An 18,517-nucleotide genomic window follows, 5' to 3' on the forward strand; every position below is an offset into this window, starting at 1 on the left:
ATTTATTTATTCATGAGAGACACAGAAGGAGAGACAGGCAGAGACACAGGCAGAGGGAGAAGCAGGCTCCAAGCAGGGAGGCCGACATGGGACTCGATCCCAGGTCTCCAGGATCACACCCTAGGCTGAAGCCTGCGCTAAACCACTGAGCCACCAGGGCTCTCCACCATCTACGTATCTTTGAAAAAAGGTTCAAGTCCTTTGCCGATTTCTTAACTAGACTGCTTGCTTTCTTGGTGTTGAGTCATAGACAGTTTTATTTATTTATTTATTTATTTATTTATTTATTTATTTATTTATTTATTTATTTATTATTTAAAGATTTTATTTATTTATTCATAAGAGAGAGAGAGAAAGAGACAGGCAGAGGGAGAAGCAGGCTCCATGCAGGGAGCCCAATGTGGTATTCAATCCTGGGACTCCAGGATCACACCCTGAGCCAAAGGCAGACACTTAACCGCTGAGCCAGCCAGGCATCCCTAGACAGTATTTTTATTATTTTTATTTATTTATTTTTATTTTTATTTTTTAGACAGTATTTTTAATACGTAATTTTCTTAGATTGGATTCTTTAGGAGCAAAACCTGAAATGGGGATTTTGTGCAAATGATTTAGAGAGGGAATGTTCTCAGGATAAGCTGAATGGAGGAATCAGGATAGGTTGAAGTAAAAGGAAAAAATAAAGGATGGAAGTGGTCTTGGCTGGAGTCTAGCTTTAGCAGATCCCACAGGAAGCTCTGGAGTATGAATTGTCCCACAGTTGGTCCTGCCTTGAGGTCAAGCCACCAGCCTCATGGGCCCCAGGATCAGCCAGTATTTGGCGCTCCAAGTAGAGAGATGATCTCCTGGGCTAGGGCCATTAGCTGCTAACACTCACAGCACTCAGGCAGGGCCCACTCCCAGCTCCAAGCCAGAAAGAGCATCTGGGTAGGGCCCCACCAGCGACCACCAAGTCTATCCCGTGAACTGCTCACATCTACTTCTTCCTCACATTAAGTTCAGTCCATTCAGACACAAATTCTGCAGTATTTTAATGGGTCACAGTATCTGGGGGAACTTGTGAGAAATGGGTAGAGGATGAACTGCAGTTTACCTCCAGGCCACAAATCCTACTGAACATCTTCCTTTTCTACCTCCCATTCTGGATTTCTTCACAGCTCACACTTTGGCTTTCCTAGATTGTTCATGCCTGGGGGCTGAGCTCCTGGGAGGGCATGTTGCCATTCTTGCTTATTTATGGTTACTCGGTGTGGGAGCACCAAAACATTCCCATTCCCCTGAATGCCTGCTCTGATTGCCTGCGCACCATACACATTCCTGCCTGCCCCCATCATGTGGCAGGTAGCCCTACATACTCCCAATGATGAGGGTCAGTTATCCCTGGCAATACAGTTACTCCCTTCTCTGCCCACTGATCTACTAGCATGAGTTGTCCCACTTGATCAGGGGCAGTCATAGTTTCAACATGATTATGACCCCTGGTAGAAATGTCCTTCTAGGTGACTTCTAGGATCAAGGGGCTCACGGCACTTAATGTTGCAGAACAGGAAGCACAAATTCCTCAAGCAGGTCACTGGGTATTGTACATATTAGGGACACAGCATAAAGTGGTTATTGATACAGTGTATATACTGCTTCCTGGAGCCTAACATTCCACCTCCCAGGTGTCATCTCCAAGTTGTAGCCTCATCTGAATCTCCATGTGGCTAGCCCTTCATTCTACCAGCAACTTCTGAATGGTGCATATTTGGTCAGAATGGTGGGTTCCTGGTAATATGCCCATTGCCATACCTACTATACCATAAACAGGTCCTTTGGTCACTAGACAGTTATGTGGGATTCCACATCAGCCAATCAGACACTTCGTGAGCTCTTGATAGTAGCGCTGAAGTATTGCAGCAGAAAAGGCAAACGCACATCCAGATACATGGCAGTCTTGGTGAACATGAGTTATTGCTCTTTCTAGAATAGAAGGGATCCAGTGTAATCAACTTGCCAAAAGTAGCTAGTTGGCTCCTGCAGGGAGCTCAGTCTTGGTTTCTGATGGTGACAGGTTACATTTGTCAGTGGCAGTAGCTGGGTCATCCTTAGTTAGAAGCAGCCCATGCTTTTGGGCTCATGCATAGCTTCCACTCTGCTACCATGATTACTTCATTGGGGAGACTAATGTGCCAGCACTACGGGCACAAGAGGGCAGAACCTGGCTTATGCTCCTTAGTCAGTCCATTCTATCGGCTTGGTTGTATAGAGCCTCTGTGGTGGATGCACACTGGTGAACATTAACATACAATACAAAGATCTTCACTCTCTGTACCAATTCCCATAGGCCTGCCAACATGCCTTGTCCTCAGACCTTTTTATCTCTGAACTTTCAGATTGCTCCTTTCAGGGTTCCAACAGGCCAACTAAGCCATGTACCACTGTCTATGATTTCAGGCTACATTTCCTGCCACACAGTGAATGGCCAAGTTCACTGCCTGAAGCTTTGCCTATGGGGGTGACTGCCTCTCACCAGTCACTGTCTTTCAGGGAAGCTGCTGAATGGGGATACAGTGCAGCAGTAGGCCATTTTCAGCCCATACCAACATATTGATCCAACCTTCCTATGAACCAAGCACTTGCTTTTTGCTCCTCTGTCACCATGTCCAGAGAATCCCTGAGACAATTGGTGATAGATGTTGGTGCTATAGTGGTAGGTGACAAAGGATCTGGACCACCTACATCTGCATTTACACGAAGCCTTCTAATCCTGGATCTGCCCCTTAGATTATGATGTCTCTACCTGACTTTATGTTTTGGTAGCCTGATGGAAACAAGTGATGGGCAATTCTGGCCTCTGAGTCACTTCTGATGTCCCATGGAAACTTTCCATCTACCAGAGCTCAGTAGCAAGCCAGAAGTTACTTTTTGAGTTGCTTGGATCTGTGAGTTTGTAGTTTCCATCAAATTTGAAAAGACATATCAGCTATTATATTTTCAAATAGTATTTGTCTTCTTCCCAACCCCTGCATCCATTTCCAGGGATGGAAACATTACACATTAGGCCTCTTGAAGTTGTCCTACAGCTCACTGGTGTTCTGTTTGTTCTTTTTAGGCTCGTTTCTCTCTGTTTCATTTACTTTTTCTATGTCTTCCAGTTCACTTATTCCTTTGCTGTGTTTAATCTGCTGTTAATCCCATTCAGTATATTTTCCATTTCTGATATATTTTCTTTTAGAAGCTCGATCTGAGTCTTTTTTGTGTCTACTAAAAAAAAAAAAAGAGAGAGAGAGCTGTCAGTGTCCCTTCTTGAAAGACAGCTCTCTCTCTCTTTTTTTTTTTTAGATGGGGGTGGTGCGCAGAGGAAGGAGAGGGAGAGAAGCAGACTCCCAGATGAGCAAGCAGCCAGACCCAGGGCATGATCCTAAGCTCATGACCTGAGTTGAAATCAAGAGTCCCGTGCTCAACTGACTGAGCCACCCAGGCACCCACTTCACTGATAGCTCTTAAGTGCCAGGCCTTCTTCCTGGGTGCAAGGGAAACAGATGACTGATGTAGAATTGCAGAGTGTTGTCCAGAAGTGCTTGGAGATCAGAGGTCAGGGACTTATCCCTAGACAACATTCTTGACCTTTCTGTGGGCAAAGCCAAAGAGTTCCCTCCTGGAGAGGCCTGGGTTCCCTGCTGTTCTTCCCCCACCCAGCGCTGGGCCTCAGCTTCCTATGGTGTAAAGGGAACATGAAACCCTGCTTCTGTTTCCTGGGTCTCTTGGGGGCTCGGATGAAACAAGAGGGGGTAGAGGGTAGGGGCAGGTGCTGGTGTGGTCTCTAGGCTGGCCTCCAGGTCACTGGCAGGTGCCCTGATCTTGCCAATGCCCAGGCCTAGACTCTACTACTGTACTGGTTCTGCAGAGGTGACCGGTGCTCGTTCATCCAGCACCGGCAGGCCAGGCCCTGGGCCCCAAGCAGCCACCCTGTCTTTGCGAAGCCTTATCGCCATCCACAGATCCCACAGCCCTGACTCCACCCTGGCTGCCAGTCCCAAACTCTGCAGTGACCCCGCCCGGCGAGGAGAGGGCCGGGCACAGGGTCCAAGAGTCCGCGTGCTGGAGGAGTGCTCAAGGTGGGCAGGGGGCGGCCCGGGCTGGGACGGCCCCTCTGGGCTGGAACGGGCGGTTTAGGGCGCCCTGGAGCGTACCCCGGGCAGCGGGCCCGCAGAGGCCTCCGCTAGGGTCTGTCCAGCGACCACAAGCGAGTGCACGCGCGGTTCTGGAAGAGCGGGCGCCGCTGGCCCCGCCGCCCAGGGGTGGCGGACCTTCCGCAGCGGGCGGGGGGCGGGCGGCGGGCGGGCGGCGGGCGGCGGGCGGCGGGCGGCGGGCGGCGGGCGGCTGGCGGCGGGCCGGGCCACACCTAGAGGGAGCCCCGCGGCCCGCGGCAGCCGCACGCAGGGCCTCCGCTCCTGCCCTCCCCCGCGCCGCCCGGGCCCCGCCCCCTCCGCGCCCCACCGCCCGGGGTCAGCCAATCGCAGGGCGCGTTGCTCGGCGGCGCGGGGCGGGCTGGGCCTACAGGGTGGCGCGTTGTTGGGCTGCAGCGCCGCAGGCCGCACCCAGCTCGGGCGGCGGGGGCAGCGCTGGAGGCTGAGGGGGCGGAGAGGCCGGGCGGGCCGGGGCTGCGGGCTAGGGAGCGCCCGGCGGACAGGGGGCGGAGTCGGAGCCGGAGCTGGAGCCGACGCGCGGCAGCCGCCCTCGGACCTGGGAGCCTGTGCGCTGCCCGCGATTCGCCCCCTGAGGTGAGGCCCGCGCGCGGGGGTGGCGGCGGCGGGGCGCCGGGGGCCGCAGGCCGGTCCGTGGGGCCTGCAGCGGCGGCGCGGGAGGCCGGGCGGAGGCGGGCGGGGGCGGGGGCGCGGGGCCGCGCTGGGAGGGTGGTCGCCCTTCGGCCGGCGGCCGTGACCCGGCGCAGGCAGGACGGCTCCCCGCGGACCCTCGGCGGCGCGCGTTCCTCGGTGGGAGCGGCGGGGCGGCCGGCGGGGGGGGGGGGGAGGGGGCGGGGCGGGGTCGCGAGCGGACGCTGGGGCAGCAGGTGCTGGCGGCCGCCGGGGCCTCGGCCTGCGGCTCCGGGCTCCGTGCGGCCCCCGCAGCGTCCCTGCCCGTGGGCTCTGGGCGTTTGAGGGCGGCAGTGCTGCCCGCCAGACCTGCGTGAAGACGGCCGCGGTTGTCCTGGAGCTTCTCGGTCATCCTCTCGCTCTTCTTTCGCTAACGTTTTCTGGGGGAGGTGTCAGGGCTTCGTGCTTTCAACAGTCACTTTTGTTTGTACTCTTGTAATTCCCGGTTCAGGATGTGTTTGTAGGTGATTTGTGTTGGCTTCATGCACGCGTCCCTTCCGATAAATACGTTGGCTAACCTGAAAGTGCTGGCGGTGTGGTAGGTAATTTTATGCCTAAAGGACATAGAGCAACTGGTGTATCCCTAAGAAGCGAAACGCGTCTGAGAGCTGTATGCATTGTTGGTAAATGATTACGTTAAGATTGCTTGGGGTATATGTGGAAAATGGATTGAAATCTTAATGGGGAGGGGTGCCTGGGTGGCTTGGTGGGTTCTTCGGCTCAGGTGATCCTGACTCAGGTGGCTCAGGTGATCCTTCGGCTCAGGTCAGGATCCCGGGGTCCTGGGCTTGAGCTCCCCGCAAGCTGAGGGCTTCTCCCTCTGCCTCTCCCCTTGTTTGTGCTCCCCACCCGCTCCCAACAAATAAATGAAGTCTTAAAAAAAAAAAAAAAAAAGAAATCTTAATGGGGAGAAGAAATAGGCTTGCTGAAAGGTGCGCGCTGTTTCCTTTGCAAAACATCAGTCCTGCGGAGTGGGTGGGAGTGGATGAGTAAGAGTTCAGCAAGCGCCGGGAGGGGAGCGCGCATCTGACCTGGGGGGTGAGTGGTGTGAGGGTGCGATTGTAAAATTCAGTGTCCAGTTAATGGGCTGATGCTAGCAGTGTAGAAATTATTTTTTAAAATCCGAAGTCATAATATACCCCTCGATTTCTGACTCGGGGGGGGGGGAAACTAGAATAGTAAAGGTGTTTTTTAAGGAAGTGAATGGTTTTGGCAGTTACAACTGCTTTTCAGAGTTTTGATGTGGTTTACAGCAGGTCATCTGGTATGATTTGTTTTACTGCTTGTCGCTAGGTTTAGGTTTTAGTCACACAGGCTCACTGAATGCCATGAATCTAAATTCTACCCAGTCTCCAAAAGATGGATAGTTTTCTTTCTAAAATACAATTTATACAGCTGACCATTTTTCCTTTAAGTCTTTGACATTACTTGATTCTGATAAGATTTTGTTTGGTGTTCAGCTTTGCATGAACCGATTTTTACCACAAAAGTTGTTTCTTTAGATGATTATTAGTTTCCAGGTAGTTCTTTCAAATAGTCAAGTGTATTGTCTGAAAAGTAAATACTTGAAATGCTTTAAAACAGGTTGTTAAAAAAAAAATCACATATCCTATCAGTGTTAAAATTCACCTTGTCTCAATTTCTAACAGTTTGACAAAAAAAGGTATATTTATTATAGGAAACTTAAGAGTACAGATTGACTTACTTTACATGTTGTCATGTACATGTAGCGAGAAGGGTGCAATAAGTCCCTGTTTAATCTCATCCAGCTTCAGCTATTAACAGTTATTAACTCATAGCCAGTCTTTATCTGTATGCCCAAACCCAGATTTCATGTCATTTTAACTTAAATATTTCAGTGTGTATATCTACATACATTTAAAAAAAAGATAAGGGATCCCTGGGTGGCGCAGCGGTTTGGCGCCTGCCTTTGGCCCAGGGCGTGATCCTGGAGACCCCGGATCGAATCCCACGTTGGGCTCCCGGTGCATGGAGCCTGCTTCTCCCTCTGCCTGTGTCTCTGCCTCTCTCTCTCTGTGTGACTATCATAAATAAATAAACATTTTTAAAAAAATAAAAAAATAAAAAAAAGATAAACACAAATACGACTGTCACAAAAAATGAATAATTTCTCATTACCTTCAAATATCCCACCAATGTTAAATTTTTTTGATTGTGTAGTAGTTTTTTGTTTGTTTGTTTTTTTGTTTTTTGGTAACAGTTTGAATCAGGATCCAAATGCTATTTGTACATTGTAACTTGTTTTTTTTTTTTTTTAAGATTTTTTTTTTTTTATTCGTTTATTCATGAGACACAGAGAGAGACCGGAGAGAGAGTCAGAGACATATGCAGGGGGAGAAGCAGGCTCCATGCTGGGAGCCCGATGTGGGACCCCATCCCGGGTCTCCAGGATCACACCCTGGGCTGAAGGCAGCGCTAATCTGTTGAGCCACCCAGGCGTCCCTGTAACTTGTTTTAATCTTTTTTTTAATCATCTTTTGTCTTTCCTTGCAATTTATTTATTGATGAAACTCTGTGGTTTGTCCTGTGGAGTTACACACAGTCTGGATTTTATTCTGTATTGTAGTTTAACTACACAGAAATGAATGTGCACAGGTAGATAAATTTAAAGGTGTGATCAAATTGAGATTTGATTTATTTTTGGCAACAAAAACCTTAATAGGGTAGTAGGCAGGTAATGATTAGTAGTCTTTCTTCTTGTAAGCAGCCCTTGATGCTCAGTGCCTCCAATCATTATTTTATTTATTCATTTATTTAATTTAGATAGAGAACGCAAGCAGGGAGGGGCAGAGGGAGAAAGAGAGAGACTCTCAGGAAGACTCCATGCTCAGTGTGGAGTCCCTCATGGGGCTTGATCCCACAACTTGAGCCAAAATCAAGAGTTGATTACTTTTTATTTTTTTTATTTTTTTAATTTTTATTTTTTTTATTTACGATAGTCATATATATATAGAGAGAGGCAGAGACAGGCAGAGGGAGAAGCAGGCTCCATGCACCGGGAGCCCGTTGTGGGATTCGATCCCGGGTCTCCAGGATCGCGCCCTGGGCCAAAGGCAGGCGCCAAACCGCTGCGCCACCCAGGGATCCCAAGAGTTGATTACTTAACTGACTGAGCCATGCAGATGCCCCAGAGTCATTATTTTATTAGGCTGTGGGAAGTGATGATATTTTAATTCTATAACTTCATAATTTATTAGCTGGAATGCTTCTATAAAGAGAAATGTCCTGGGGTGTCCTGGGTGGTTGATTTCAGTTCAGGTCATGATCTTGGTTCTCTTGGGTTTTTGTTTTTTTTTTTAAATCAGACATTACTTTTATTTTATTTATTTTATTTTATTTTATTTTATTTTTTTTATTTTATTTTATTTTATTTTATTTTATTTTATTTATTTTATTTATTTTATTTTATTTTATTTTATTTTATTTTATTTTATTTTATTTTATTTTATTTTATTTTATTTTATTTTATTTTATTTTATTTTATTTTATTTTATTTTATTTTATTTTATTTTATAAAAAGATTTTATTTATTCATGAGAGACACACAGAGAGAGGCAGAGACATAGGCAGAGGGAGAGGCAGGCTTCCCGTGGGGAGCCGGATGCGGGACTCCATCCCAGGACCCCAGGATTATGCCCTGAGCCTAGGCCGACACTCGACCACTGAGCCATCCAGGCGTCCCTTGGTTCTTGGGATTGAGCCCCAGCATGGGGCTCTGTGCTCAGTGGGCAGTCTTTGGAGATTCTCTCCTAATCTCTCTGCCCCTCCCCCTGCTCTGTCATGCAGGTATGTTCTCTCTCAAATAAATAAATAAATCTTTACAAAAAAAAAAAAAAGAAAAGAAAATGCTCCCTCCACAATTTGGTTACCCTGATTTTAGCTCTTTTGGGCAAAGTAGGCTAAATGGTTAATTTGTCTGCAGTATTCACTAGTTCTCAAAATGAGTTGGGATACTCTGAAAGTGGCCAGTGAGTTATGTATGTGTTCGTGTCTTTGTGAACTGGTGGATTTAGACATATTTGATATGGTTCAGTCCACTGTAGGTATTATCCTTATTGATGCTGAGATTGTCCTGTCTTTCTTTGTCCAATAAGAATCCTTTGTTTGGTCCTAAATCCTTTGAACACAACTCTAAGTCTGATCTTTCTAGTGTGACAAACTGCACTAGGCTCCTCTTATACATTTTTTTCCCCGTTTTTAAAGATTTTATTTCTTCATGAGAGACACAGAGAGGCAGAGATATAGGCAGAGGGAAAGGCACGCTCTCCATGGGGAGCCTGATGTGGGACTCCATCCCAGGACCCCAGGATTGTGTCCTGAGCCAAAGGCAGACATTCAATCACTGAGCCAGGTGCCCCCTCTTGTACATTTTCTGTCCCAAGCCCTGGAATGATCTATTTCTCCAAGGGGCTTTGATTTTTTTTTAATGAAAAATGACATTTAGTAATGACAGTCTGTGCCCTGGGGTTGTTCAGTGTTTCTAGGTTGATCATTGTTTCTAGGTCTTCCCAGTGCACAGATCACAGGTCACAACACAGAGTTCTATCTAATCTTCTTCTTTTTTTTATTTTAAGATTTTTATTTATTCATGAGAGACACAGAGAGGCTGAGGCAGAGGGAGAAGCAGGCTCCTTGTGGGGAGCCTGATGCGGGACTTGATCCCATGACCCTGGGATCACGACCTGAGCTGAAGGCAAACGCTTGACCACTGAGCCACCAAGGTGCGCCTCTACTTAACCTTCTTGATCTTATGCCAGTATCTTCTTTTCTTCCAAGACAGACATCTTGATTCTAATTACTCATTTTTTAAGGCTTTATTTATTAGAGAGAGAGAAAGCGCGTGAGCGCACTGAGTTGGGGGGGGGGACAGAGGGAGAGGGAGAAGCAGACTTCCTGCTGAGCAGGGAGCCTGACTGATTTGGGGCCTTGATCCCAGAATCCTGACCTCCTGACTTGAGCCAAAGGCGGACCCTTAACTGACTGAGCCACCCAGGCGCCCCTAATTACTTATTTTATCCTACACTGTACACATCTCAGCTTCAGAAGAATACGAAAACTATCATCAATTAATAAAAATTAAATTTTTTTGCATCCCCATTAGAGATAAAAAGATAGAGATAAAAGTCAAATTACTGTGTTTTTTAATTAATTAATTAATTAATTAATTAATTTATTTATTTATTTATTTATTTATGATAGTCACACACACAGAGAGAGAGAGAGAGAGAGAGAGAGAGAGAGAGAGGCAGAGTCATAGGCTGAGGGAGAAGCAGGCTCCATGCACCGGGAGCCCGACGTGGGATTCGATCCCGGGTCTCCAGGATCGCGCCCTGGGCCAAAGGCAGGCGCTAAACCGCTGCGCCACCCAGGGATCCCAAATTACTGTGTTTTAAAGTCACTTAAAATATACTCTGATTTTGCTGTTGGGTGCATAGGTTTCTGGGGGTTTAATCTTTCAGTATTTTGGGATTACTTTTTAAAAATTTGATAATTCTGTAAAATATTAAAAGGCTTTCAAAGTCAAATGTATGGAACAAGGTATAGTCAAGGAAGTCGTCTTTCCCCTTAATTTTCACCTATGCCTCTTGTGGGTGACCTTTTTACATTTTAATTTTATGGTTACATTCAAACTTCCTCTTTATTAGATAGGTGGTAGTGTATTATACACATTTTTTCACCATACTTTAAAAGTTTTTTTTTTAATGTGGTAAAATACATACAATATAAAATTTACCATCTTAACCATTTGTAAATGTATGGTTCACTGGTATTATATACATGCACATTGTTCTGCAGCCATCACTACCATCTATCCCAGGACCTTTTCATCCTGTGAAACTGGATCTTTGTGCCTAGTGCACAAAGCAATAACCCCACATTCTCTTCTGTTCCCAGCTCCTGTCTGTGTCCTATGATTTTAATTACTCTCTCATATAATTGGAACCATGTAGTGTTTGTCCTTTGGTGACTGGCTCATTTCACTGAGCATAACGTTGTCAAGGTTCATCCGTGTTGTAGCATATGTCAGAACGTCCTTACTTTTGAAGACTTAATAATACTCTGTTATGCAGATATAGCACATAACTGGAAAACTGAATTTTTTGGTACATTTTAAGTTGGTGTGATGTCATACTAAAATTCTACTGAGAAGATTCTAGCCTTTTTAAAAAAAAAGTTTTTATTTTTATTTATTTATTTGCAAGAGAGTGAATGAGAGAGAGAAGGAGCAGCGGGAGGGGCAGGGGCAGAGGGAGAAGCAGACAGGGAAGCTGAACAGGGAGCCTGACGCAGGGCTCCATCCCGGGTTCCAGGATCATGACCTGAGCTGAAGGCAGACGCTTCACTGCTGGAGCCCCCCAGGTGCCGTGGTTCTAGCTTGCTTGCTTGCTTCCTTTCTTCGAAGATTTTATTTATTTATTCATGAGAGACACACAGAGAGAGGCAGAGACATGGGCAGAAGGAGAAGCAGGCCTCCCTGTGGGAAGCCCAAAGCAGGACTCAATCCCAGGATCTCCGAGATCATGCCCTGAGTTGAGGGCAGATGCTCAACCACTGAGCCACCCAGGCGTCCCTAGCCTACTTTATTATGTGGTGGTTGACAGCTACCAGTAGTAAAGACTTCAGTTTTGCATTTTTCTTTTTTTTTAAAAATAGCTGCCATTTTAGCCCTTCAACTATAGCAGTACTGTTTTGGGTGGGTTTTAGCAATGTTCTTTCTTTTCTTTTCTTTTCTTTTCTTTTCTTTCTTTTTTTTTTTTAAAGATTTTATTTATTCATGAGAGACAGAGAGAGAAAGGCAGAGACATAGGCAGAGAGAGAAGCGGGCTCCATGCAGGTACCCCGATGTGGACTTGATCCCGGGACTCCAGGATCACGCCCTGAGCCGAAGGCAGAGGCTCAACTGCTGAGCCACCCAGACGCCCTAGCAGTGTTATTTCTGAGATGAAATTGTCTAACTCACTGACACAGTGAGTCCTTTAATCAGTTATTTTTTAAAGGTTTTTTGAGAGAGAAAGCATGAGAGAGAGAAAGAAAGAGAATAAGTTGGGGGAGGGGCAGAGGAAGAGGGAGAAGCAGACTCCTCACTGAGCAGGGAGCCCTAAGTGGGTTTGGATCCCAGGACTTTGAGCTCATCACCTGAGGTAAAAGCAGACACTTCACCAATGGAGCCACCCAGATTCCCCATTAATCAATTCATTAACATTACATTTTAGTAATCTGTTTTTTCTCATGTTAACTGGTATTCTCTCACCCATTATCTGTGTAGGTGTTCATTGAACTCTGAGATATTTAAGATTTGCAGTCTAAAATATTAGACCTATAGAATTTAAGTGTGTGAAAAACAGTGCCTGTAGTCATAGTTATTAATGATGTTTTGTCAGAATCAGTTTTGTCAATTTTACCTTCATAATATATCCTAAAGCAGTCCTTCTGTCCCTTCTCCACTGTCACCACCTGGGACCCAGCAATCATCACATCTCCCTTGAACTTGCACAGCAGGCCCCACCTGGTTTCCCTGAGTCCTTCGTACCCGTTCTCTACCTTTCAACCAGGGTGATTTACAGAGAAGATAAATTAGATCATGTTCTGTCTTGCTTAAAACCTTTCAAGACTGATAAAAGTGGTCACCTCTAGGTACAGGGAACTGTGTGGCTAGGGAATGGGGTGGGAGGAGAATTTGTTTTCACTGTATAAGCTTATTTATCTTTGGATATATGTTTCAGGTCATGTAGTTGGATTATGTACTCAGAATAAGATAGTCATCTCACAAAGAAATGAAAACCCAGTGACTTCATATTATATTTAATGACAGAATCCAAATTTCTTTTTTTTTTTTTAATTTTTATTTATTTATGATAGTCACACAGAGAGAGAGAGAGGCAGAGACATAGGCAGAGGGAGAAGCAGGCTCCATGCACCGGGAGCCCGACGTGGGATTCGATCCCGGGTCTCCAGGATCACGCCCTGGGCCAAAGGCAGGCGCCAAACCGCTGCGCCACCCAGGGATCCCAGAATCCAAATTTCTTGATCTCCAAGTTCACTTTCTACCATTTTTCCACTTGCTCACTTATGCTGCATTTACAGTGGTTTTCCTGGAACCTAGCTCTTGGAATTTGGGAATCGTACATTGATCCCTTGCCTAGAGTGAACACTTATACCACTCTGCATGGCCAGCTTCTCTTTTAGGCTCTTCTTAAATGTCTCTTAAAGAGACTCTCCTTATCTGCCCTGTGTCAAATGGATTTCTCTTGTTAATTTGCTAACTTAGACACTTCTGGTGTCCTTCATTTTTAATGATTTAGTTATGTGTTTACTCTTGTTTTTTTCTTCCACAGTAATGATGCTTCATGAAGGTGGAGAGCATATTTATCCACTGTTTAAGCTGGCTCCTTTGTGTTTTTGCTAGAATGAGTTCTTAGTTATAGACGAGACCATGACACTTCCCTGCCTAGAGCTTTTCAGCGACTCCCCCTAGTCCATATATTCCGAGCTCCTGGAGCAGACTTCAAGGTTTGGCCTCTTCTCATATGTATCTCCATTTTTTTCTCTTACAACACTTTGGTCTTGCTTCCCACTGTGTTCTGAGCATGATAACCTGGCACACAGTATGTGCCCAGTAAATATTTGTGGAATGAATGATTTTAAGACTCAGTCTGTTTAAGTCTTTGGGAAATTAAGTCACACTCTTGGGAAAAGGTTAGCTAAAAACATGAGGTCATAAGCTTCAGGAAAGGCTACATAAAGAAGGTAGAGTTTAAACTTATCCTTAAAAAGTGGGTATGGTGGGTAAAGGGGAAAGTACCATTCTGTGAAGGAGAAATGGGAGTATATGTGTGTGTGTTTTAAACATTTTATTTATTCATTTTAGAGAGAGCATGATTGAGAGGGGTAGAGAGAGAGAATCTCAAGCAGAGTCCACGCTGAGTGCAGATCCTGCTGAGTGCAGAGCCCAATGTGGGGCTCAGTCCCAGGACCTTGAGATCATCACATGAGCTGAAACCAAGAGTCAGACAATTAAGCGAGAGCACCACCAAGGCGCTTCAGAAATATTTTTTTTTTCAGAAATATTTTTTAAAGACTAAATTTTTTGTAACCATGTTTTATGGTAGTGAGAGTACACATGCAAATCGGTGTGGGGGAGGGGCAGAGGGAGGGACTCCCAAGCAGATTCACTGCTGAGCACAGAGCCCTGCTGTGGGGGCATGACCTGAACCAAAATCAAGTGTCAGCCACTTAACTGACTGAGCCATCCAGTTTCTCCGATTATCTTTTTTCTCAGATGAAAAAAACTGAAGGAGTTTAAGTGGTTGTCAAGGTCATATAGTTAGGTGATGGAGCTGGGATTGAGACCAAGGCTGTCTGATTCCATAGATGATGCTCTTAGCCATCAGGCTATGCTACCTGCCTTCTTCATACTTGCTCAATCCTAACACTTTAGGCACTTGATTGTATTGATTGGTTCTGGTCTTCCCCAGGAGGGTAAGAGCTGTATTCCCTGAGTCTAGCACAATGCTTGGCACAGAGCAGATCCTTAAGACGTAGTTACTGCATGAATGATCTTCAGTTACATTTTATTTTATTTTATTTTACTTTACTTTACTTAGATTTATTTATTTATTCATTCAGAGAGAGCAAAGAGAGAGGCAGAGACACAGGCAGAGGGAGAAGCAGGCTCCCTGCAGGAAGCCCGATGTGGGACTCGATCCCAGGTCTCCAGAATCACACCCCCGGCTGCAGGCGGCGCTAAACCGCTGCGCCACCGGGGCTGCCCTTCAGTTACATTTTAAAAGCTTAGTTGTAAGGAATAATGTTCATGGCAAATTGTTCAAGATGGTGTAGCCCATCTGTTTCCTTAAAGCAGTGGTTGGCAAACCTTCTGTAAAGGGCCAGATAATAGACATTTCCAGTTTTGAGAGTTGTAGGGTCTCTGTTGCAACTCCTGAGCTCTGCAGCTGTCACAGGAAGCAGCCATAAGTGATAGGCAAATGGATGTGCATGACTGTTCCAATAAAGTAGTCTTTGTGGACATTGAAATTTGAATTGATTTCCAGGTCTATTATCTACTGTTATTTATGTTTAATATTGTTATTTTTTCAAACTTTAAATATTAATCTTAGCTTGTGGCCCTTAAAAAACCATTTGGCCTGGCAGGTGGTCATCATTTGCTGATTTCCACCCAAAGAATAAATTTTATCATTAGATCGAAATAGACCTCTCTCTGGAACTGAATTGTTTTGTCTGCCAGTGCCCTTTATTCTCTTGCGCCGTACTTTGGTGTCCGTTAAGGAGCATGTAGAAGAGACAGTGTTCTGAAACACGGTGTCATATTGGTTGTAGGGCAGTTGTTGGGAGTCTTGTCCATTATAATAAGTGGAAAAAAAGACTGTCCTTTATTTTCATTAAGAAATCTACTTTATTTTTCTTTGAGTAGAATTCTCTGCTTCATCATTCTAGCTCTATCCCAGAATGAACTTTTGTATTTTGTTTTTCCTTTAGCTTAATATATTTCAGGTGTGGGTTAATAGAAAGCTATATGGAGTGAGAAAGACTTGGTTACACCTAGCTGTGTGATTTTCTTTGCCAAATTAACCTTGTGTCTTGAATTGTAAAAGAGGAGGACATCTTTCCTGCCTCACATTTGGCATATTTATGGGGTTAGGTATAATGTAAGTGAACTGGGAGCACTTTACCTGGCCCAGAGGTTACTGTGGATTCTCTTAGGTGCACTCCCAACAGATACTTAGGGCTTTTGGGTCTATGACATTGTACTAAGAAAGCAGATGCTCATATACTACATCTGATTTAACCAGATGAGATGCTGTGTTTCAGAAAATGAAATGTTTGCAATTCGAAGGTGCTATTGCCACAGAAGTTTGGTACACATAAGTATAGATGTGAGCCAGCAGGTTCGGAGCTCAAAACCTTTGGGCTAACTCTTAAGTTTTACTTTTTCAAAAGGTGTTGCTTCACTCTCTTTTTGCTGCATCATTTCCTCCAAGAATCTGCTGTCATCTTAAGTTTTGTTTTTTTATATAATGTGTTCTTTTTCTCTGGATGCTTTTAAGACTTCCTTGTCACTGGTTTTGAGCAGCTTTTTTCCTTTTTTTAATGAGTTTTATTTATTTTAGAGCACGAGGGGAGGGACACAGTGAGTGGGAGAGAATCGCAAGCAGACTCCACACTAAGCATGGAGCCTGACATGGGGCTTGATCTCACAACACTGAGATTAACTGAGTTGCATGCTTAACTGAGTGAACCATCCAAGTGCCCCAAACAGTTTTATTTTGATGTGCCTTTGTGTGCATGTTTCTTGTACTTGTGGGATTCGTTGAGCTTTTTCTTGGATCTGTGGATTTATAATGTTCATCAAATTTGGGGAAATTTTGGGTGTTGTTTTTCACATACTTTCCTGTTCCTTCTCCATGTCCTCTGCTTTGAGGGCTTTGGTCCCATGTATGTTAGACCATGAAAAGTTGCCCCACAGCTAACTGATACTCCTTTATTTGTCTTTTTTCTGTAGGTTTCATTTTGGATAGTCTTTATACTGTATCTTCACATTCACTGTTTTTTTTTTTTCTTCTGCAGTGTTCAATCTGCTGTTGTTCTTGTTTAGTGTAATTTTTCATATTAGACATCCTGGCTTTCATCTTTACAAGTTCTATTTGTGTTCTTTAAAAAAAAAATATTTCTGTATTTGACAGAGCAGGGAGCCCAATGTGGGACTTGATGCCAGGGCCCTGGGAGGATCATGACATGAGGTGAAGTCGGACGCTTCACCCACTGAGCCACCCCTGTGCCTCCTATTTGTATCATTTTTATATCTTCCATTTCTCTACTTAAGGTTTTGAAAATATAGAATATATTTGTACCAACTGTTTTAATGACCTTGTCTGCTAATTTTAACTTCTCTTTCAGTTCTGGGTTAGTTTTGATTGATTTATCTCCTCAGTCAGGGTTATATTTTCCTGCACTTTGCTCGTTGGATATTTTTTTTTTTTATTGGATACCAGACATTGTAAATTTTATTATACGTTGTTCTGTTATTTTTTATTTTTTAAATTTTATTTATTTTTTCGTTCTGTTTTGAATAGTTATTTATTCCTATACGTATTCTTGATGTTCTGTTACATTAGCAACAGGACTTTAAAATTTTCCTTGGTGAAAAATTGGTGAATTGTGACATTTTCTTTTTATGTAAATTAAGTTCTCAGCCTTCTTGAGAATCTAAATTCACTAAAAAAAACCCTACTTACCTGTGAGTCCTATATTTTTTGTTTTTATTTTCCTCCATGCTTTGGGAAGTTATTTTGGCAAGTGGTAGGCATGTCCTTTTTTAAATTCCCTATCTTTTAAAGGTTTTCAAAACTGAACCCAAGATTTGGTTAGTAACAGGTAAATATGCTAATAAACCTTTAGTTTGATCAGTGCTTACTGGCTATCACATGTCTCCTTAAAGTAGTTAGGAATCTGAACATAGTATAACATTAAACTTTAATAGAACTGTTTAATAGTTAATACTTATTCTGACCTACATGTAGGAAATATGAGTTGGAGAAAATGAAGGCGAGCAAGTTTAATTCATTTTGCCCTTTGTGCTTTATTTATTCCAGAAGTACCTTTTTAAACAATTGTTATGACTAATGTACATTGTTTCTCATAGCTGAAAAGTGTTCAGTGTATTTTGACACTTTAGTTTAAAAGTGTTCAGTGTATTTTGACAAGGTGTTTTTTTTTTTTTTTTTAAGATTTTATTTATTTATTCATAGAGACAGAGAGAGAGAGGCAGAGACACAGGCAGAGGGAGAAGCAGGCACCATACAGAGAGCCTGATGTGGGACTTGATCCCGGGTCTCCAGGATCACGCCCTGGGCTGCAGGCGGGGTTGCCCACAAGGTGGTTTTTGTTTTTTTTTTTTTTAATGGGTTTATGTTACATAGGGAGAACATAGCAATTTAAATACAGTGGGACTTGTCTGTAGGACACTTAGCTTTTATTTTTATTATTTATTTATTTTTAAAAAGATTTTATTTGTTAATGAGAGACACACACACACAGAGAGAGAGAGAGAGAGAGAGAGGCAGAGACATAGGCAGAGAGAGAGAGAAGCAGGCTCCCTGCAGAGAGAGCCTGATGCAGGGACTTGACCCCAGGACCCCAGGATCACGACCTGAGCCGAAGGCAGATGCTCAACTACTGAGCCACCCAGGCGTCCTGACACTTAGCTTTTAACAATGCCTTCAAAACCCACTTTGCCAGGATAAAATAACAACAGTAATATTTAAAAATGTTATTTTGCAAACATATTTCCTGTTCTATAACTTTTACTAACTTGCATATCAGTCCCACCTCTTCACGTGTACTTAGTGAGCACCTGTTTTATACTGGGTGTTGTTCTAGGTAGGCCCAGTGGGTGGAGATATATTCTCCATCTCAGGAACTTCTGTTCTAGAATGAGAGATGAGGAATAGGGATGCCTGGGTGGCTCAGTGGTTGCGTGTCTGCCTTTGGCTCAGGGTGTGATCCCGGGGTCCAGGGATCGAGTCCTGCATTGGTCTCCCTACAGGGAGCCTGCTTCTCCCTCTGCCTGTGTCTCTGCCTCTCTGTGTCTCTTATGAATAAATAAATAAAATTTAAAA

At 44.3% G+C, this 18,517-nt stretch overlaps 1 protein-coding gene across 7 annotated transcripts in view; it reads left to right on the top strand.

The window, feature by feature from the left end:
• Window positions 1-4,079: 4,079 nt before the first annotated feature.
• Window positions 4,080-18,517, top strand: part of ADD1 (adducin 1) — an 88,493-nt gene continuing 74,055 nt past the window's right edge. For 6 of the 7 annotated variants that reach the window (XM_055326012.1, XM_055326019.1, XM_055326015.1 and 3 more), the window contains exon 1: window positions 4,608-4,766. The gene's annotated coding sequence lies outside the window, so the exon portion shown is untranslated. Of the gene's footprint in view, window positions 4,101-4,607; window positions 4,767-18,517 lie in introns of those variants that run through there. The other variant, XM_055326014.1, reaches the window with a different exon arrangement.

Source organism: Nyctereutes procyonoides, unplaced genomic scaffold (genome assembly GCF_905146905.1).
Source record: "Nyctereutes procyonoides isolate TBG_1078 unplaced genomic scaffold, NYPRO_anot_genome, whole genome shotgun sequence".
In the NCBI taxonomy this organism is placed as follows: Eukaryota; Metazoa; Chordata; class Mammalia; order Carnivora; family Canidae; genus Nyctereutes; species Nyctereutes procyonoides.